Source organism: Apium graveolens, chromosome 5, assembly GCF_009905375.1.
Source record: "Apium graveolens cultivar Ventura chromosome 5, ASM990537v1, whole genome shotgun sequence".
NCBI lineage: Eukaryota > Viridiplantae > Streptophyta > Magnoliopsida > Apiales > Apiaceae > Apium > Apium graveolens.
In genome coordinates, this window is record NC_133651.1 from 31,268,141 (window position 1) to 31,291,287 (window position 23,147).

General features: G+C 36.3%; 1 pseudogene; it reads left to right on the forward strand.

Moving 5' to 3' along the window:
- The first annotated feature begins 8,857 nt into the window (after nucleotides 1-8,857).
- On the forward strand, nucleotides 8,858-20,801 carry LOC141661379 (beta-amyrin 28-monooxygenase-like; annotated as a pseudogene).
- The last annotated feature ends 2,346 nt before the right edge of the window (nucleotides 20,802-23,147 follow it).

The following is a 23,147-nucleotide window of genomic DNA, read 5'->3' on the forward strand; positions in this document are numbered from 1 at the left end:
CAGAAGTTAATATTTCACATGTTAAAGTTTGATCTCTATAGCTAATGAACATGGTTTTAAGATATATTCTCAACTCATTAATATCATCAGTATGAAAGGCATAAGTAGTTTGAGGTACCTTTAACTCAGCAACTTCAGAACTGCTTTCAGCACTTGCCATATCAGCATTTACCATCAAGGCATAATTCTCCTCACTTTCAGAATCTGAGGTGTCTGTCCAGCTTTTGTTCTTTGTGACAAGATCCTTGCCTTTGTCACTCTTCACTTTCTTACAATCAGGAGATATGTGGCCTTTCTCACCACAGTTGTAGCATTTGACATTTGTATAATCTCCTCTGTCAGACTTTCCTCCTTTGCCCTCAGATTTTCTGAAATTCTGCTTATCAGAACTTGCGACTTTCCTGGAAAACTTCTTTCCCTTCCTGAACTTCCTGTATGCAATTTTTGTGATTCCTTTCACCATAAGGGCACACAGCTTCATCATCTCTTCATCAGCATCCGTCTCAGGCAAGCTTTCAGATTCTGAGTCATCATCACTATCAGAACTTGATGACTCAGTATCAGACTTTGTGAAGAGAGCTTTACCCTTGCCTTTCCTTGAGGTAGCTGTCTTGGGGGATTCTTCTTCAGCCTTAAGAGCAACTGTCCTTGACTTTCCTCCTTTCCTCTTGCTTCTTTGTTCCATCTCAAGTTCATGAGTCTTGAGCATCCCATAAATTTCATCAAGAGTCGTTTCATCAAGATTATAGTTGTCTCTTATTATTGTTGCCTTCAAATCCCAGCTTTCAGTAAGAGCCAACAAGAATTTAAGGTTTGAATTTTCAAGATCATACTCCTTATCAACCAGTGACAAATCATTCAAGAGTTTGAAAAATCTATCATATAAATCAGTCAATGACTCATTAGCCTTTGAGTCAAAGTGTTCATACTCTTGAGTGAGTATTGTCTTCCTGTTCTTCTTAATCGTATCAGTTCCCTGACATCTTGTTTCCAAGGCATCCCATATCTCCTTTGCAGTCTTGCAGTTTATTACCCTGTTTGACATTACATTATCAATGGCACTATGCAGTAAGTGTCGTACCTTAGCATCCTTAGCCATTGATGCGATATCTTCAGCAGTGTAGTCACTCTTTTCCTTTGGTACTGACTTTGCTGCTTCACCTGCAACTGCAACAGCAAGCTTGGTTGGTTTGTGAGGCCCTTCCTTGATCCTATCAAGATATTCTGGATCTGTAGCTTCCAGAAACATGGTCATCCTCACCTTCCATATGGGATATTCAGATGGTCTCAATATGGGAACTCTAATAGTCTCATATCGGCTTTGGATTTGTGTCTTTGGAGGTTCTTCAGTTTTGGTGGGCTTAGTTGGAGTTTCTACTTCAGACATGATTGTTTTTGGATCTTAAACTGTTTGTGTGTTAACAAATAGGATCTGATACCACTTGTTAGGTCACACACACTGTAGAGGGGGTGAATACAGTGTATAACACAATCAAATCAAACTTTTAATAACTCAAGTAACAGAAAACAAACTTTATTCAAAACAATAAACTCTGTTACAGTATGAAACTGTCCTCTCTCAGTGATGAACAAATATCACGAGAGCTGCTAGGGTTACAATAAATAATCTTCTCGATAATGATAACACTTATAGTGTAAACCCTATGTATGTGTTTATATACTACACAGTTACAAGATAATCGCTAATTGATATGGAATATAATTCTGCTTCCTAAAATATATCAATCAGAATCTTTTCTTCCAAGTATTCTATTCTTCATAGAATTCCTTCTTCATACATATCTCTTCTTATGTTTGTCTCGATCTTCTCTTCCTGTAAATCAGCTGCCTTCCTTATCTGAACGTTTCCTTTAAGTCCTGATATTATCTTCTGATAAATATCTCCTGAACCTTAAGTACTGATGACTTAAGTTCTGACTTTAGTATAAGTACTGATTTCAGTTAAGTACTGATTTGTCCTGTTTAAGTAAGATCTGAAAACTAAACATAAATCATATTAGTCATGACATTATCAACTATATCTAACACCAAAGTCACTTATATACGAGACCGGTTATATAATTTATTCTATTTATTTATTTATAAAATGTAGGACTCAGAATAAATTCATCACCGCCCACCGTCCGCTCGTAAAAATTCATCGCGAACGGCGGCAAAATTCTCGGGGCACTCGATTACTCGAATTCCAACACGAAAATTTCACCGATAATAATAATTTTCCCCGCACGAAAGTTTTTATTTCACGAATATTATTCATTTATTTTCCTGCAGAAAAAGAGGAAATAAAAATCAATTTTATAAAAATATCAAGCCCTGCATAGTCTCGGCCCAACTGTAGAGCCCAAAAAACAAGGCCCAACTGTAAGCCCAACAACAACACTGTCCAAATAAAACAGAGAAGCACCGCACCACAGCCACCATCACGGCCAACACACGGCCACACACAGCCAACTACATAACACAAACACACACACATAACACACACACACACTCACTCACACAATCGAACACACACACACACACCTCATAAAACACAGGAGCACACACAGATATATACAATCACACATATATATAACAACAAGAACGAATCGACTGAAAATTGAAACAAAAGCGGCCGAAAATAATTACCGGAACAGGAGGCCGGAGAAAGCACCGGAGAAAAGGGAAGAAGAAGAACATGGGAAGAAACGAGATGAAGAGGAGGAGATGTTTCGAGAGATTGAGTCGAAGAAGAAGAAAAAAAAATGAGAGCAATAGAGCAAAGAGACATCCGAGACAAGAGATTGATGTTTGGGGGATTGAAAATGCAATTAACACGTGTCCTGCAAAATTGGATACGTGTTAACTTCTTATTATAAGATGTTAACATGTATCCCTAAATACCCAGGGACCCGATTTTTAAATCCCAAATTTGAGATTAACGAACCGAGACATCTCGCAAAATAATTCGAAAAATCGAGATACTAATCTTTAAATATTTTAAATGTCCCGAAGTTAATAAGAACATAAATTTGGAAATTTCAAAACAATTTTTTTGAAGTGTACTTTATACCCGCTTTTAACAATTAAACGGAACAGAGCGCGGGTGAAACCCGAAAATTTTCAAAATAATTTCAAAATTCTCAGAATATTATAAACTTAGTAAAATATGAATTTCGTGATTTTTGAAGAATTATGGAATTAAATATAGATTTTAAGAATAAACACAATCAGAAAATCATGTAAGGGTAAATAATTAATGAAATATTGATTTCTCAATTTTATAAAATCCTAAAAATAATTATTGAAATAATAAAATTATAAAAACAATTTTAGAAATAATCCAAATATTTATGGAATTAAAACTGTAGTAAAATCACTTTTAGAAGCGTAACAAAACCACATATCTCAATAATAAATCACAAAATCCAATCCCATATATCAACAGATCATAAACAAATAAATAATAATCCACAATCTGCTGCCATAAATCAATACACACATTTTATTTAATTATTACACTTTTAAAATATTAAAAAAAAAGAGAAAATACACGAGTCGTTATAATTTGGAAAGGAAATTTTAAATCTCGGAAAGAGTTTCGAAGAGTTTGATCAAAAGAGAGACGAAGGGCTTTCTATTGATGGTTTTACAATAGTAGCTACCATTCTTCAGATTGTAGTAATAATAGATAGATGGGTACATTAATGTGCATGCATTTATATAAATTTCATGAGTATATACTTGCACAAGAATCTAACTAACCTGTTTGGTGATTAACCAAATAGTTTGTTGATCAACCACAAGATGTGATGAACCAACCATTTTGTTCTTCAACCATATAATTTTTATGCTGAGGATGTTTTTGTGGCAGAGTAGAGTTGAAAAACCTACAGCTACCACATTCCTTAAAAGTTAAAACCATGACAATAGATAGTGTACAGTTTTAAGTTACCAGAATTAATAAAGTTTCCAATGCCAACATAAATTAAACCTATCCACCAAAATTTTTCGCGGACGAATGATTTCAATTATCGAGACCAAGACCCTTAAAGTAATTCATCTCTCTACTAATCGGTCTATCTTGTTTAAACTAAAATGAAGGAGACTTTCTAGCTACTAGATTCGACCTTATAAATGAACTTAGTTCAAGCAAAAAGAATCTTTATCAATTATCATAGGATGATATAGCAGATTTCTATGCTCAAGTTTGAACATGAATTTTAAACAGGTCAAATTCAAATTTTGATGAAAATTGAACCTAACAGTCCGGGTGTTAAGAGAGTCGAGACTTCGATTCATCTTCTTATTATATGTGAAATGTTCAAGTCAAGCATAATGAACTAGATATAAATCCAACAGATATATAAACTTAATTCAAGTAGGGTAGGAGTTTCCGCTCTCTCCACTAATAAGAGTTCTGTTATGCCATAAAATTATCATGGATATTTTATCGGGTCTTCGAGTAAATGGGGCGGATCATCGCCAATGAAGAAGAAGGACAAACTCCGGAGCTCCGGACATGCCCTATACAGGGATTGCCTTGTATGAAGGCCGTTTATAACAACGATCAACGATTAAGACTACGACGACGATCGATGGAGTTCTACACGAAGGTTTACGACGGTCATTACAACAGAATCTTGTGCCAACCAGAGTAAAGGAGGCGTGCGAGGATCGCTACAATGACCGCTATATTCAAAGATGATGACGAAGAACAAGTATTGATGAAGGAGTACATAACAAGTGTTTTGAAACTAAGAGAGAAATAATAAAGCTATCAAGAAGCAAGTAATGATCCGGGCTCCGACTAAGCGTCCCCGGACCCCTTAGGGCGCGCCCCATTCTATGTAGTCGCACGGGGTGGCCGCTCCGCATTGCAAGATGGATAACTATAAAAGAATAGTAAGGAGGTTTCTCCCACAACTAAAATGGAAAGTGAATAAAACATAAACATTATATAAGTGAAGAGGAGGAGCCCCCAAGCGAGCACTACCATGCCTAGGGTGCGCGAACCAATGGAAGACTCCAACCCTCTCAGGGCGCGCCCTGAGTAGGAAAGGGGCCCTGAGTAGGAAAGGCACCTCCGTGAGCCCGTCTTCCCGAAAAATATATTGAAGGTGTCGTTCTGTAGTCTTGCAAGTAATCCTCATTGGGAAATGATTGTTAACACTTAGTGTGTATTTGGGAGCCCTGTCTCTACATTCGACGGGTTTTCCTTTTCGGGAGATTTTGGGGTTATCTTACGCTTTACACTTATACGCTTGGGATCACTTATCCTATAGTCTGGTGGGTTATCCTCATCGGGAATAATGATGCGCTTGAGCATTTGCAGTAAGTCATGGATATACCCGTGGTTATAATCGACGAATATAGTGGTAGAGGATGAGTTTACTTATCTGTGAAGTTCTGAAGTTATAATCAAGCCTTGGATATAGAGGAACTATCCCATCCGCTACCGCTATCTTCGTCGATCGTAACTGCTGGTATAACCATGACTTACCGCAAATGCTCAAGCGCATCCTTACCCCCGATGATGATAACCCATCAGACTACAGGATCAGTGATTCCAAGCGTAAATGTAAAGTGCGAGATAACTCCAAAGTCTCTCGACGAGGATAACCCATTGAATACCGAGACAGAACTCCCAAAGCAAACACTAAATGTTAGCGATCATTCCCCTACGAGGATAACTTGGAAGACTACAGAACGACACCTTCAATATGTTTTCGGGGAAGATGGGCTCCCGGAGGCCCTTTTTCTATTTAGGGCGCGTCTTGAGAGGGTTTAAGTCCTTCAGAGGTTCGTCCAGATGCCTAGGGCATGCCTTAGGCATGGTAGGGAACCTTTAGGGGCTCCTCCTCTTCACTTGTATAATTCTTATATTTTATTCACTTCCCATTTTAGTTGTGAGAGCAACCTCCTTACTAATCTTTTATAGTTATCCATCTTACATTGCGGAGCGGCCACCCCGTGCGGTTACATAGCACGAGGAGCGCTTTAAGGGATACGAGGACGCTTTCCCGGAGCGTAGATCATTCCTTTCTTTATGATAGATTTATTCTTTCTTCCCTAGATTCAAAACACCTTTTATGGACTCCTTTATCAATCCTTATTCTTCGTCGTCATCTACTACTATAGCGGATGTCGTAACATCCTCGTTGAAGCGACCATCGCACACTTTCTTTACTATGATTGTTGCAAGCTTCCGTTGTAATGACCGTCGTAAATCTTCCTATAAAATTCCATCGATAGTCGTCGTAATTTCTCATCGTTGATCGTTGTCGCAAACGGCCGCCATACAGGGCTAGCCTTGTATAGGGCGCGCCCGAGGCTCCAAAGGAGCTTGTCCTTCCTCTTCCTTGACGATGATCCGACCCATTTTCTTGAAGACCCGATAAAATATCCATGATAATTTTATGGCATATCATTATTTATTTTTGTTGTAAAGCAACATGCATGCATGCAAATCTATGGGCATAGAGTGCAACGTCATTTAATATAAGTAGTGCCCTGCCCAGAGGATATGCGTCTCAAATGAAAGGTTGCCAACCTTGACACATATTTTTTTATATATTTTTTTTTACATTATTTTTAACACACTTTTTTAAAAAACTCCAATGATTGGCCCCTCAGTCAATATGTCTAACTTCACTAATTTAACAAAAAAATGCATATTATAAATATATTAGAGAAATATTATTATATGCATTAATGAAACCACAAATTTAAGTTTCACTTATTGGATCAACTCACTACACCCTTGCCAACTCATTGGCAGTCACACGCACCCCTCTCGGCACCTTGGAAATACTCTTAACGCCCGTTTGTCTAGGATGCGAATTTATTGTGTTTTTTGATTCTACAGTAAGAATTATTTATTTCGGTAACAAGCTGATGTCAAAAAAAGTTAACAAGCTTAAAAATATTTATTTGGGTAACAGATTAAGATTGAAAAGGAAACCGACTACCTTGCAAAAAATGTCCGTAAGATAAGTAATGTCTTGTAAATTAAATAATTTTTTAATTTTTTTTTTGATTTTATTATTTTGGGGTATAATATTATAAGATAATGTTTATGGTGAAATTTGATGTGCAAACTGACAGATGCTTCAACAAAAAATGAAAAATTTAGAAAGTATAAAACAAATTTCTTTAGAATCAATTTTCATTCAAAAATACTCTTTGTTTTTGAAACTAATCAAACAAATTTCTAGGGATGAACATCGCGATTTGGGCAGTTTCAAGGGTCCAAATCGAACCGAACCAAATTTCTCAGTTTGCCTAAATTTCAAATCAAACCAAATCACTCTCACACACAATCTCAGTTTTCCGCTCTATTTTTAATTTGATTTTTCTCGTCAAACGATAAGGTTTTTTAAATCCAACTTCACTATACTTTTCTCCATCTCTCAACGATTGATTTGCATATTATATGTATTATATTTGGAAATAATTTTAAAATAAATTATTTGGTTTCTAGTTTTTATTCTAAAATTGGTTTTTATTAGAGTAGCTATATATATATATATTAACATGGGTTTTGGGTTGAGTTCGTGTATGAAATGGCCCACATTTTACAATTTCCTATGACACATAATAGAGCACATATTTTTTAGTAAGGAGGATTTAAACCCGATCATAATTCATAACCGATAAGGCTAAAACAACATAGTATGTGGTCAGCTTATGCCTTTAAACCGACACTTAAGCCGACACATATTCGTAAGTTTTAGACTTTTAGTCTTTAAACCTGCCATTTTGTTCGGGTTATAACCAGTTTTCCGGTGGTGTTCGATAATTATTTGAATATCGTCCATATCTAAAACAAGTTAATTTTGTTCAGTAATATCTCGATTATAAGATGCTTCATGTCGGAAGTGAAAGACAAAATTAGCACTATATTTAGGAATTTAAATAGAATTCGAATCTGTAGTAGGTCTGGTACGGCATGGCCCTTGTAATATTAAGTTCAAGCAAGACTACATATGATGATTTATTGGTGTTAAGTAAAATTGCATCCTTTAAAATTGAGATATATCTTATCCCTGCAAAATTTATTATATTATAAAAAAACTTTAAAATATATAATATACTCTCTCCTTTTCACATTACAAGTCTACTTTAGAAAAAAAAATTTGTTTCAAGTTAATGAGTGGTGCTAACTGTATAGAATTATGTACAAAAAAAATTTATATAGAATGACATGACAATTGATGTTAAATATTTTAATTGGGGTTGTTGATGTGAATACATGAATCTCATGCCAATTAAAACTTAATACATGTCATGTCTACAAAATTTTGTATCCAATACACCAAGCATTTTCCCAAGTTAATTGTTCATTTCAACTTTCAATGTAATCAGTTTACATTTTGAAGATCAACTTCACCTCAAATATCTTTCATTTATACTCCCTCTATCTCATTTTAACTGATATTTGATATTTTAATACGTACTTTAAGATGGCAAAAAATATTACTTATATTTGATAAACAAATATAAATTTTAGATCAAATTGAAGTTTAGATTCTAGACTTAAATTTGATTTAAATATTAAAAATAACAAATATATGTAGTTATGATTTTTTTGAACACCTCAATTTAAGTGAAAAAGTCAAAAACAGTTAAAAATGGGAATATTTACAAGATAAACCGTATTGCACATATTTTATTCATTTAGTGCGGTTGATACAATTTTTTTTGCTACCAACAATCATTTTTCTTAATATGTCTGTTTTTTTAAAGGTAGAATTGCATTTGAAATGGAGACAAATTTTATACAACTCCAAGCGAGTACCAGTGGATAGTTTTCTATTTAAAGAGCGGTATGAATATACTATCTGGTGTGCGAAAAATGGAAGCCATAACCTTATTCTCAATCCTCTTCATTTTTCTTTCTCTTTTCATCTTCTTAAGTTACTACCTTAAAATAGAAAACAATAGCAAGAGTGCTCATCCGCCGCCACCGGGGAGCTGGGGCTGGCCGCTCATAGGGGAAAGTCTAGAATTTATGTCGAATGGTCGAAAAGGGGAGCCACAAAAGTTCTTATTCCACCGCATCACAAAATATTCATCCACCATATTCATTATTCAAGACTCACCTTTTCAGAGAGCGCATGGTTGTGATGTGCGGCGACAAGGCCAACAAATTCTTGTTTTCTAACGACCGAAAGCTCGTAAGAGGTTGGTGGCCTACCACATTAAACAAAATATTTTCAACTTCGATACAAATATCGACTTCTAGGTGTTAGTGTATACTGAAAATATTTATTTGAAGTATGTACATTTATTTCTGGCCAGTTTATTTGAGAATCATTTGAATGTTTACATTTTGTCTAATATTATATATTGTGAACAATCTAGTATCAAATGGGATACAGAATATTAGATTGTTAAATACAGTTATATAATATAATAAGGTTCACAGCACATGTGGTGTTGGACAATCCACTGGTATGGCTGTAGTATTATTTAGATTAGTTTATATTGACTAATAAATAATACTAGTATACTTTATGTATATTGAACATGATCAAATTTAGAATTGTTCCCTTAATACTGATTAAGAAGGAGAACTAAGATTCTATGTTATTATTAATGCTTAGGTTCTTAATCCGGAAATAGTAATTGACACGTGTATATTATTTACATGCTTTGATTTATATATGAAATAATTCTTTTGAATTATATCATTATATTTTGGGTGATGGAATTATATACATGGTGGATATTATTTATTGAAGGAATCCATGTGCTGATAATATTCGGGTTAATGATGTCCCCTTGAAAGCTCAAAAAGATTTAATTATGTGAAACCCTGCAGGTGGAATTTATTCTGGCATAATTAAATAAAGGTTGAGTGGATGATCAAGGATAAAAGATATTAATTAAATAAATTATCAGTAATTTATTTAATTAATTTATTTAATTAATGGACATATGATATTTTAAACATGGGGAATTTAATAAGGAAATAATATTGGAACCGAATTAATTAAATTACGGTATTAGGAAAGGTAGTGCAAATATTAATTCTTTAGTGGATTGAATTAATATTTAATTACATTGGGCTAGGCTCAAGATGTAATTAGAAGGCCCAACCTAATTATCCATGGTCCCTATTGTAGCCTATATATATATTCTTATTCTCTTCTTGCTTGGAATTGTGTGAAAACATATTGTAGCCACCAAGGAGCAAGAAGAGAGGATAACTTGAGAAGACGGAGGCCACACTTCGCTCAAGGGAATTTGGGAATACAATAGAAGAGCGTGGAATCAACCATTAACAAGGTAATCCTCTTTTCGTAATCTTTATCGTAAAACGTAGTAACACCCTAAGTCCGTGGTTCCCAACAATTGGTATCAGAACCTGGTAATGGGTTCTACGTTTTATGATATAATGTCCATGTCGTAATTATATATGCGTGTATATAGTGTTTTGCTTGTATTGTTTTTGATGCAGGCTGTTAATCCACTATTATGGCCATGTATATTTTAATTATGTGTTTGGATCCCACATGGTTTAATCGTGGTTAATTTTTTTTTGGTTTCCACGTGGTTTAATCGTGGTTGTAATTTACACGAGGGTTGATCGTGTTAGAATAGATTTTACAAAATTAGTTTTGTATTAGATATATTTTTTTTGTAATTGTTCCGGGTATTTTGTAACAAGTTATGTGCGATCGGAAATCAATTCTGGTAGTTTTTTGTTCCGCTGTGCGATTACAAGGGGCTGCTGTTGATGTTTGGATCGAAAAAAATCAAAACAAAACTCACAAAAAAGCAACAGGCGCGCGCGCGTTGCGGCCATTACGGCAGCTCGGGCTGCTGGGGCCGCTGGGGCTGCTGGGGCCGCTGTGGCAGCTGGGACTGCTGGGGCTGCTGGGGCTGCTGGGGGCGTCGGGGCGCGCTCAGGGCAGATTTTTTTTTGAGAGCTGGATTTTTTTTCAAGGGCCATAATAGTGGAAAATTTATTTTAATTTTTTCCATTAAATTTTAATTATTGCTTTAATTTATTGATTATGTGTGTCATTAATTATGTGTGTAATTCTTTTAAAATTGCATGTTTAACTTAATTAGGATGACATGGACATAAAATTTATTTATTGCTTTAATTAAATGTTATATGTTGCTAAAATTATGTGTGTATTTTGAATGCATGATTAGACATAATTATAAAAACATAGGGCCCCATTTAATTTTAAAATTCCTCAATTTTAATAAAAAAAAAATTCTAAGTGGGAGAGGGAATTAATATGAAATTAAATCCCATGGTCTCCATTATTGGTTGTAGGTAATTTAACATAAAGACGAATATAAATTATATATACGTCACCCATCGTGGCATGTAATTTATGTTGTCTAGAATGTTATAGAAATTACTAGAACAAACTTCTTAAATTAATAAATTTTGAAAGGAATAAATACGGATTTTCTTTATTTCTGATTTGGGGCGATTTTGTCAAAAAACGGGTTCATCGAACTTGTAAGGCTGTGGGTTTTAAGCGAGACCGATGTGACTCCTCCACTTCCTGGAAATCAAACCATTAATGAATATTGAATTGAAGTATTCTATTCAAGGAAAAATTACGAATATTGGAAGGTATACACGCCACCCATCGTGGTGTACCAAGTTCCATAAATTTCGAATAATTTAAGATTTGATGATGGTATACACTTAGCTATGAAAAATAATATAGTCCACCCCAACATGGCATATTGTTTAGTAATAGGACCGAAGTAACATTTAAACAAAATTAGGTGGTATACATGTCACACATCGTGGCGTACTAGAAGCTTATGGTGTTTAGATGTTAGTGCATTAAATTTTAATAATTTAGATCTTAATAATTAATGCACCCTTATTTATGTGATATTTTTATGCATGATTCTCAGGATAAAATGGGCTTTAATCCACTATTCACCATACTTAAGGATAACAAACTTACCGGACCTAACTATATTGAATGGAAACGAAATTTGGACATTGTGTTGACTGCTGAGGAGTACAAGTTTTGCACTTATGAACCCAAGCCTGAACAACCTGCTGCTGATGCTCCTGAAGATGAGAAAGAGTATTATAAACGGTGGATTAAGGCTGATGAGATGTCGCGATGTTATATTCTGGCAACAATGTCGGGTGTTTTGCAGCATCAGCATCAGTCTATGGCCACTGCTTCAGATATGCTCTTTAATCTCAAGGAACTTTTTGGAGATCAGAATAGGGCTGCTAGGCAAGTAGCCATGAAGGCTTTAATGAACACTCAGATGGCTGAAGGCACACCTGCAAGGGATCATGTTCTCAAGATGATGTCGCATCTGAATGAGATAGAGATCCTTGGTGCTGAACTTGACGGGGAAACCCAGATTGACATTATCCTTATGAGCTTGTCCAAGAGTTTTGAGCAGTTCCGCTTGAATTACAACATGAACAAGAGGCAGTATAGTCTCGCGGAACTGCTGACAGAACTTTAGGCAGCTGAAGGATTATTTCGGCAGAGTGTTCAAGTGTATGTGGCTGAGAAAGGTTCTTCCTCTAAGCCGAAATGTATTAAGAAGAAGAAAAAGGCTCAGACACAGAAAGCTGTGAAGGCAGTGGGAGTTCAGGGTGGTGTAAAAAAGCCTAAGGGAAAGTGCTTCAGATGCAAACAGTCAGGTCACTGGAAACAGGATTGTCCTCTTCCTAAGAAGACAAACAATACTGGTATGTCTCTTTCTCTAGTTACAGAAACATTTATAGTGGCTATATCTACGAGCACTTGGTGTGTAGATACATGAGCCACTGATCATGTTTGTAATTCTATGCAGGGGTTCCAGCTATCCAGAATGCTTAGAGATGGTGAGATATACGTGTTCATGAGAGATGCTACGAAAGTAGCATTAGTTGCAGTAGGAGTTATTCATTTATCTTTTGGTTTCGATAGGATTTTGGTTTTGAACAATTATCTTTATGTACCTTCTTTTAGAAGGAATTTAATTTCGGTTTCTAAACTTGCTTTGGATGGTTATAATGTTTGTTTGGATCGTAATGTTTCTATTATGATGAATAAACGAATTATATGTTCTGGTACATTGCAAGACAATTTGTATATAGTTAATCTTAGTCAACCTGCACTGCAACTGCAATTTAGGGAATTGAACAACACATCTTCTAACTCTACTAAAAGAAAGGAACCTTCTAGTTTGAACTAAACATATCTTTGACACTTGAGATTAGGTCATATTAACTTGAGGAGGATTCAAAGACTGGTAGTAGACGGGCCTTTAAGCTCATTGGCAGTGGAGCCATTTCCAGTTTGTGAATCCTGCTTGGAAGGTAAAATGACTAATAGGCCTTTCAAGGCAAAGGGGAATAGAGCCAAATAAGTATTAGAATTGGTTCACTCTGATTTATGTGGACCCATGAATATCCAAGCAAGAGGTGGTTATGAATATTCCGTCACTTTCATTGATGATTATTCTAGATATGGGTACGTTTATTTGTTGCGCCGTAAGTCTGAGTGCTTTGATAAGTTCAAAGAGTACAAAGCTAAAACGGAGAAGCGACTTAATAAAAGTATCAAGTCACTACGATCAGATCGTGGTGGCGAATACTTGCTTGGAGAATTTAGGGAATATTTATCAGAAAATGGGATAGAATCCCAGTTAACTGCACCAGGCACACCCCAGCAGAACGGTGTAGCAGAGAGAAGGAACCAGACTCTTTTAGAGAGTGTTAGATCGATGATGAGTTATTCGGATTTACCCAAGTCGTTTTGGGGACATGCCTTAGAGACAACAGCTTATCTTCTGAACTTAGTACTTTCTACGTCGGTTCCTAAAACCCCTTAAAATTGTGGACCGGGGATAAACCGAGTCTAAGACATATTCGAATATGGGGTTGTCCAGCACATGTGCTGAACAAGAACGCGACTAAGTTAGAATCTCGTACAGAAGTAAAGTTGTTTGTAGGCTACCCCATGGGAACGAAAGGATATTTATTTTATAGTCCGAAGAATCGGGATGTCATTGTTAGTACCAATGCAAGATTCTTGGAGGAGGACTATATAATGAATCACAAACCCATGAGTAGTGTCATTTTAGAGGAACTAGTGAGAGGGACAAATAATACCCATGAAGCTGTAGTACAAGTAGAACAACCACAACATAATGTACAACCTATCACTAATACCGCACCTGTGCCTCGTCGTAGTGGGAGGGTTGTTCAACAGCCTGATAGATTCATTTTTTTGGGAGAGTCTTCAGACTTGGTCCCTGGTGAACATGATGATGTTCCTCATACATACGAAGAGGCAGTACAAGGCAAAGATGCAGATCTTTGGCAAAAGGCGATGGAATCTGAGATAGAATCAATGTATTCTAATCAGGTCTGGGAGCTCGTGGAACCACCCAAAGGTATAAAACCTATTGGATATAAGTGGATCTACAAGAAAAAGAGGGGATTAGATAAAAAGGTGAAAGCCTGGAAAGCAAGACTTGTTACGAAAGGGTATACTCAGAAAGAAGGTATCGATTATGAGGAAACCTTTTCACCGGTAGTCATGCTTAAGTCAATCCGTATTCTTTTATCTATAGCAGCTCATCTCGATTATGAGATTTGGCAAATGGATGTCAAGACAGCTTTTCTTAATGGAAGTCTTGAAGAAACCATCTATGTGCAGCAACCAAAAGGATTCATTAAGGAAGGCCAAGAGCATCTGGTATGTAAGCTTAAGAGGTCTATTTATGGACTTAAACAAGCTTCTAGAGACTGGAATATTCGTTTTGATCAGGCAGTCCAGTCATATGGATTTGATCAAAGTCCAAGCGAATCGTGCGTGTATAAGAGAAGTGAAGGTAATGCATTGGTTTTTCTAGTACTATATATAGATGATATTTTACTCATTGGAAACAATGTTGAGATGTTGTCATCAGTAAAGGCATGGTTGTTCAAAAAATTTGACATGAAGGACTTAGGTGAAGCGGCATACATCCTTGGGATCAAAGTTATAAGGGATCGCAAGAAAAGGATGTTGGCTTTATCTCAAGAACCCTACATTGATGAAGTATTAGCTCGTTTTAACATGCAGAACTCCAAGAAAGGTTTTTTACCTTTTAAGCATGGAGTTGCTCTATCTAAGAAGCAGTGTCCTTCGACACCTAAGGATATAGAGAGCATGAAAGCAGTTCCTTATGCTTCAACATGTGGAAGCTTAATGTATGCTATGTTATGTACGAGGCCTGACATCTGCTTTGCTGTAGGCATGGTTAGTAGATATCAGTCGAACCCAGGCCAGGAACATTGGAGTGCAGTAAAAACTATACTCAGGTACCTGAGAAGGACTAAGGAGTATATGTTAATTTACAAGGCCTCAGATCTATTTCCTTTGGGATATACTGATTCAGATTTCCAATCAGATAGGGATAGGAGGAAATCAACCTCGGGATATGTTTTTACTTTGGGAGGTGGAGCTGTTATATGGAGGAGTGTAAAGCAGAAATACATTGCAGACTCCACCATGGAGGCCGAGTACATGGCGGCCTCTGAGGCTGCCAAGGAGGCTGTATGGTTCAGGAACTTCCTTTTGGACTTAGATGTGGTACCTAATTTGCCTAGGAGCTTGACGGTGTATTGTGATAACACTGGTGCTGTGGCAAATTCAAAGGAACCGCAAGACCACAAAGCAGCTAAATATATTGAACGTAAGTATCATCTCATACGAGGAATCGTAAAGCGAGGGGATATAGTTGTGGCTCACATATCATCAGAAGACAACCGAGCAGATCCTTTCACAAAGAGCTTGCCAACCAAGGTTTTTGACAAGCATGTGGAAGCGATAGGAGTCAGATGGATGGACACATTGATTTTTATGTAATAGTGGATTAAATAAACACTGATGTACACATAGAATATTTTGAGTATAAGTGGGAGATTGTTAGTGTATACTGAAAATATTTATTTGAAGTATGTGCATTTATTTCTGGCCAGTTTATTTGAGAATCATTTGAATGTTTACATGTTGTCTAATATTATATATTGTGAACAATCTAGTATCAAATGGGATACATAATATTAGATTGTTAAATACGATTATATAATATAATAAGGTTCACAGCACAGGTGGTGTTGGACAATCCACTGGTATGGCTGTAGTATTATTTAGATTAGTTTATATTGACTAATAAATAATACTAGTATACTTTGTGTATATTGAACAAGATCAAATTTAGAATTGTTCCCTTAATACTGATTAAGAAGGAGAACTAAGATTCTATGTTATTATTAATGCTTAGGTTCTTAATCCGGAAATAGTAATTGACACGTGTATATTATTTACATGCTTTGATTTATATATGAAATAATTCTTTTGAATTATATCATTATATTTTGGGTGATGGAATTATATACATGGTGGATATTATTTATTGAAGGAATCCATGTGCTGATAATATTCGGGTTAATGATGTCCCCTTGAAAGCTCAAAAAGATTTAATTATGTGAAACCCTATAGGTGGAATTTATTCTGGCATAATTAAATAAAGGTTGAGTAGATGATCAAGGATAAAAGATATTAATTAAATAAATTATCAGTAATTTATTTAATTAATGGACATATGATATTTTAAACATGGGGAATTTAATAAGCAAATAATATTGGAACCGAATTAATTAAATTACGGTATTAGGAAAGGTAGTGCAAATATTAATTCTTTAGTGGATTGAATTAATATTTAATTACATTGGGCTAGGCTCAAGATGTAATTAGAAGGCCCAACCTAATTATCCATGGTCCCTATTGTAGCCTATATATATTCTTATTCTCTTCTTGCTTGGAATTGTGTGAAAACATATTGTAGCCACCAAGGAGCAAGAAGAGAGGATAACTTGAGAAGACGGAGGCCACACTTCGCTCAAGGGAATTTGGGAATACAATAGAAGAGCGTGGAATCAACCATTAACAAGGTAATCCTCTTTTCGTAATCTTTATCGTAAAATGTAGTAACACCCTAAGTCCGTGGTTCCCAACACTAGGGGTGTTTGGTTGATGGTTAATGTGCCCGGTTAACGGGAATCGGAACCTTAAACCCAAATGATAGTGTTTGGATTACTAATTTAGTGGTGGGGAATGAGAACTCCATTCCCTCTTGGTGGGTAAATCAAACCCACCATACCCCTTGGATTTCCATTTCATTCCCATTACCATTAATCCCCATTCCCATTAATCCCCATTCCGTACCCTCCATTCCCATTCCCGATTCCCATTCCCATGGTGCATCCAAACGTCTCCCTGGTGATGAGTCATTCAAGGTTAGGGTGATGTTGTTGCCGAATTTTCTCAATCTTGAGTCGCTGAGACAGTATGTCGGAACTATGGATATTATTACCCAGAGACACTTCGCTTCGTCGTGGGGAAATAATGAGGTTGTATATGCACATTCCCTGGTAAAGAAACTCACATTGGCACTCGGGTGTCGCATGTCATTTAGTGTGGACGAGGACTTGCCAACTTTCGTAGTGACTTTCAATGTACTTATATCAGGGCTCCTCTCGATCCCGATAGACTTGCCAGGTACGCGATTTTGGAGAGCTATAAAGGCTTCTAACCACTTGAGGAAAATGATGAGACAGATTATTGTGCAGCGGAAGATCGATATGGCTGCCAGCAAGACGCTTCCGGTTGATATACTATCGCATATGCTATTTCCACTGGACGAAAGTGGGAAGTACATGAGTGGGTTGGAAATTGTCGACAAGATACTGGGGCTGATGGTTGGTGCCTATGAGCCCACTAGCTCAGCTTGTGTCTCCATTGTCAAGTATCTTTCCGAACTCCCTCACATCTATTATGGATTTTACAAAGGTACTATGTGCATAATCAATTTACAATGGCTAAATTGCTATAGGTCCCAAATTGAGTACAAAAATATTTATCAAATGTTGATATCACCAGTAAAAACATTTAAAAAAGTTACGTCATCGATACCATGTCATTTTGTAACAAATTTTGGTACCCAATTTGTTATCTTTAGCATTATTCATTTTCATATTAGATTTACTGACATTAATCTATAAAAAATGTATAGAGCAAATGGAGATAGCCAAATCAAAAGGGCCGGGAGAACTCTTAAGTGTTAGGAGGAAAACACACACATATTCGAGATTCAATTCTACCAATACAGAGTACGCACACAAACACACAACAATATATTTGACGTGGAAAACCCACGTTCCAACTTGTATTATTAATCAAAACAATTATCAATAATACATCAATACATAACACCTCAATTGTGTCCCAAATTGATATTTGAGCCAACCAATGCTCAAGTATCTCCCGCACGATACCTAAGACGACTACATCTCTTAAGCATACATCAAAATAATAACATGACTATTTATATATAGCCATCACAAACTTGGCCAACAAGACATACCTAATCTGATTACAATAATAATTGTCTGCCCATATAATTATTACCCATTCCCATTATGATAATAATTGTTAACACATACAATTATTACTCAATCCCATTATGATAATATTTGTCAACAAATACAATTATTACCCAATCCAATTATGTTTTGTATGACCAAACCCATATCACATATTGGTTTCACATATTGGTTTAACCCCAACATTAAACTGGGATGATATTCAAAAGATGAGGCACTCGTGGAAGGTGGTGTGCGAAGTGCTGAGACTTTCGCCTCCTCTACAAGGTGCTTTTAGAGAAGCCATATATAGTTGATTTCACCTACAATGGCTTCTCAATTCCCAAGGGCCGTAAGATATTTCTATAACAAGATTATTAATGTAAAAATACAAAGGATCCTGATCCTTGGCGGCTAGTATTGGCGAGACGCTTATTAGACCAGAAACGTTGCTATTCATCCAACAAGCTGCAGCCATCATTTCTTCATCTTCTCCGATTTTGAAATAAATGTGGGAATGTTTCGAAACTAAAAATTGAATCTTTATAGGTATATTGGAGTGCAAATGCAACACATCTAGATCCCGTTTTCTTCAAGGATCCCATGAAATTTGATCCATCAAGATTCGAAGGAAGTGGACCACCTTCATACACCTTTATACCATTTGGAGGAGGGCCAAGAATGTGCCCGGGACAAGAGTATGCAAGATCAGAGATACTGGTGTTCGTCCACCACCCGGTGAAGAGCTTCCGTTGGGAGAAAATAATCGCTGATGAACGTATCGTTATAAACCCCGTCCCTGCTCCTGCTCATGGCCTTCCGATTCGCCACTTTGCACACTAAAATTATCTTTTATCATCCTCATATGTCTACTACCATAGAGCTATGATTATGTGGTTATTACTAGTACTTTTCTGTTGTGTTTATACATTATAAATAAATATCCAAACACTTTGGCCATTATATAGCTCTAAATGTAGAATCATACCGTCGAATATTCAGTTTCTCTATATAAAAGGTGTTGAATAACAAGTCTGGTCTGGTAAATAGCAAGTTGAGTACTCTAGGCTTGGGTGTATGGCTAAGGCTGAGCTGGCAATTAGCTGGCAATTCTCTTCCCGCCTAAAAGTTTGTTACAAGACTCTGGATCTAGAAATGAGGATAAATACATTCTCTGTGTTAGTAGAGTGAGTTAGTTAGGATTACATTTTAAGAACACAATTGTAAAACTTCATCTTGAAGATCTGTATGCAGAGTTTAAGTTTGTCAATGAAGATTGTTAACATTTACAATTCAAGTTCATTGCATAAAGCATGATTATCAGTTCTAACATGGTATCAGAGCCTTGAAGAACTCGAAATTCCGCTGTTGAATCGAAGAACTCTTTCTCTCAATCTTGTTTAATCTCTTGTTGCTGATCTTCAAAACATAACTTTCGTGTAAGTTCGTTCTGAAAATCTCTTCATTCTCATGTATAGCTAATCACATCTTCGTTGTGTAAGTTCACTTTGCAATCTGATCTGCTATCTCAGTCAGTTTAATTGCATTCAATCCATTTGATCAAAGTTCACATACATCTAGTATATCATGTCTACAGTTGCATCATACTCAGCTGCTATCATAGGTTCCACCTCAACCTCTTCAACCTTTGATTGTAATCATCCATACTACCTTCATCCATCAGATAATCCAGGAATGCAACTTGTTGCTGTTATATTAACTGAATCTAATTACAATCAGTGGTGTAGATCTATGTCTATTGCATTATCCTCAAAACTAAAATATGGATTTGTTGATGGAACTTGTTCTAAACCTGCACAAAATGCACCTCTCTTGATGCACTGGATGCGATGTAATAATATGGTCACCTCATGGCTCTTGAATTCTGTCTCTGTGGATATACGAAATAGTATAGTATATATCACAACTGCTCAAGATATTTGGCTAGATCTCGAAGTTAGATATGCTCAGAGTAATGTGCCTAAGCTCTTTAATTTGAGGAAAGAACTATCTCACCTGGAACAAGGTTCTCTGTCACTTTCTGGATATTTCACAAGGTTCCGCACTATTAATGATGAGCTTGATAGTGTTGTGAATAAACCTAGATGTATTTGTGCTCAGTGTACTTGTTAAGTGAATGCAAAGCTGAGTGAAAGTGAGCAAAATGTTCAACTTACATATTTTCTGATGGGATTGAATGATACATATACTGCAATTCGAGGCCAGATCTTGCTTATGAAGCCTCTTCCAACTCTAAATCAGAGTTATGCTATTATTCTTCAAGAGGAGAATCAGAGAAACATTCATAATGTTGTGAGTGTTACTAATGATAATGTAGCTATGTTTGTGAAAACTCAGTCCAATCCTTTCAAACCACAAGCAATATTTCAGGTCAATAAGAAAGGTTCTGATGCAACAATTATCTGTGAGTTTTGTCACATGAGTGGACATCTTAAGGAGAAGTGTTATTGTATTCATGGTTATCCCAGTTGGCATAGATTGTTTGAAAAACCAAAGCCAAAGCCTAAAAATCTGACTCCTAGAAACTCAGTGGTTGCTACTGTGGTTCATTTTCCTGATGATATCATAACTGCAAATACAACCACTACTGGTACATCTATCAGTGCAGGAGTTCAATACTCTAATTCATCTCCTCCTCTCAATCTATCATATTTGCAGTGTCATCAGTTGATCAAAATGCTACAACAGTCTTTATCTGGAAACCAATCCAATACTGCATCTATTCCCTTTAATGATGGTCCAAGCTGGAATTCTAATCACTCAGTGAATACTGTTCAAATGACAGGTAACAGATACTTTGTTCCTCAAGTTTATAGTGTGATTCAGGCTACAAACCAGTGTCATTGGATCATAGACACTGGTGCTACAGATCATATCACACCATTTATGTCTTATCTTCAAGACATTCAACCCTGCACTGCCACTTTACAGCTACCAAATGGAGCAACTGCTGACATTACTCATTTTGGGAATGTTAAGCTTAGTGCTCATCTTACACTTACAAATATGTTGTGTGTTCCTTCATTTACATATAATCTTCTCTCTATCTCAAAACAGGTGCAGGATACCTCATATCAAGTAGTATTTGAAGCTGATATTTGTTATGTACAGGACCATACATGGAAGATACCTCTAGAACTTGGTAAACAGGAGAATGGACTGTATATGCTGACAAATGACATTTTAAGGAAACATCAGACAGAGAGTAACATTGTTGTGAAGACTGTAGCTGCTTCTACTTCAACTAATAAGTCAAGTTTGGATATTTGGCATGCTAGATTGGGTCATGTACCCACTGATATAGTTTTTCAGTTACCCATTGTATGTTCAGACAAACTATTAGGTGTTTGTGATAGTTGTCATTACGCTAAGCAATCTAGATTGAGTTTTCCTATTAGTACCTCTACAAGTTCAGAGTTGTTTGATCTTGTTCATGCAGATGTATGGGGTCCCTATAGGTTTAAAACTCATGGAAATTGTAATTACTTTCTTACATTAGTTGAAGAAAAATCTAGAACTACTTGGGTGTATCTTCTACCAAATAAAACAACTGTTCCTTCTGTTCTCAAAGAATTTATAGCACTGATTCAAAATCAATTTGCTAAAATAGTCAAAGTTCTAAGAACAGATAATGGTACAGAATTTATAAATCAGGAGGTGAATCAGTTTTTGAAAGCTGCTGGCATTATTCATCAGTCTACCTGTGTGTATACTACTCAACAGAATGGTCTGGTTGAGAGAAAGCACATTTATCTGCTAAATTATGCTAGAGCTCTTAGGTTTCATGCTGGATTGCCTATCATTTTCTGGGGAGATTGTCTGCTTACAGCAGCATATCTGATCAACAGAACACCAACTGCAGTTCTGAATAATCAAAGTCCTTATCAGGTACTCTTCAACTCTCTGCCAGATTATGAGCAACTAAAAGTGTTTGGATCATTGTGTTACGCAACTGTGGTCCCAAAATCAGGTGATAAATTTGCTGCTAGGTCATTTAAAGGTGTTTTTCTTGGTTACCCGTATGAAAAAAAGGGTTACAAGGTTCTTGATCTTACTACCAAACAGGTAGTTGTTAGCAGGGATGTCAAGTTTATTGAAAACGTATTTCCTTTTAAAACTATAGAGGCTCAGTCTCCACATTTGTTGTTTCCTGAATCATCTGTCTTTGTTGATAATGATCCCTTGCATCCTGATTTTGATGTTAATTTTGGAGATACCTCAATTCTGTCTGATTCCCACCTTGATGCAACAATGCAAGATACTGACTGTTCTAGTTCAACTGATATTTCTTACTCTGATGAGTCTATCAGAATTCCTACACCTTCATATGAGCTTCCTGTGGTTAGACCCCATCGACACAAGACAGTTCCAGTCAAGTTTAATGATTATACTGGCTTACCAGCTCATTTGATCTCAAATGTCTCTATTGCTGATAAAATCTCTGAACCTCAACACTATAAGGAAGCGGTTGATCTTCCAGAATGGTGCCAAGCTATGAGTTTAGAGTTAGCTGCTTTGGAAGCCAATGGGACATGGGAGGTGGTTCCCTTACCTTCTTCTAAAAAGGCTGTAGGATGTAAATGGCTTTATAAAGTCAAATACTTGTCAGATGGTAAAGTTGACAGGTATAAAGCCAGGTTAGTTGCAAAGGGGTTTACTCAAACTGTCAATATGGATTACTTTGAAACCTTTGCCCCTGTGGCAAAGATGA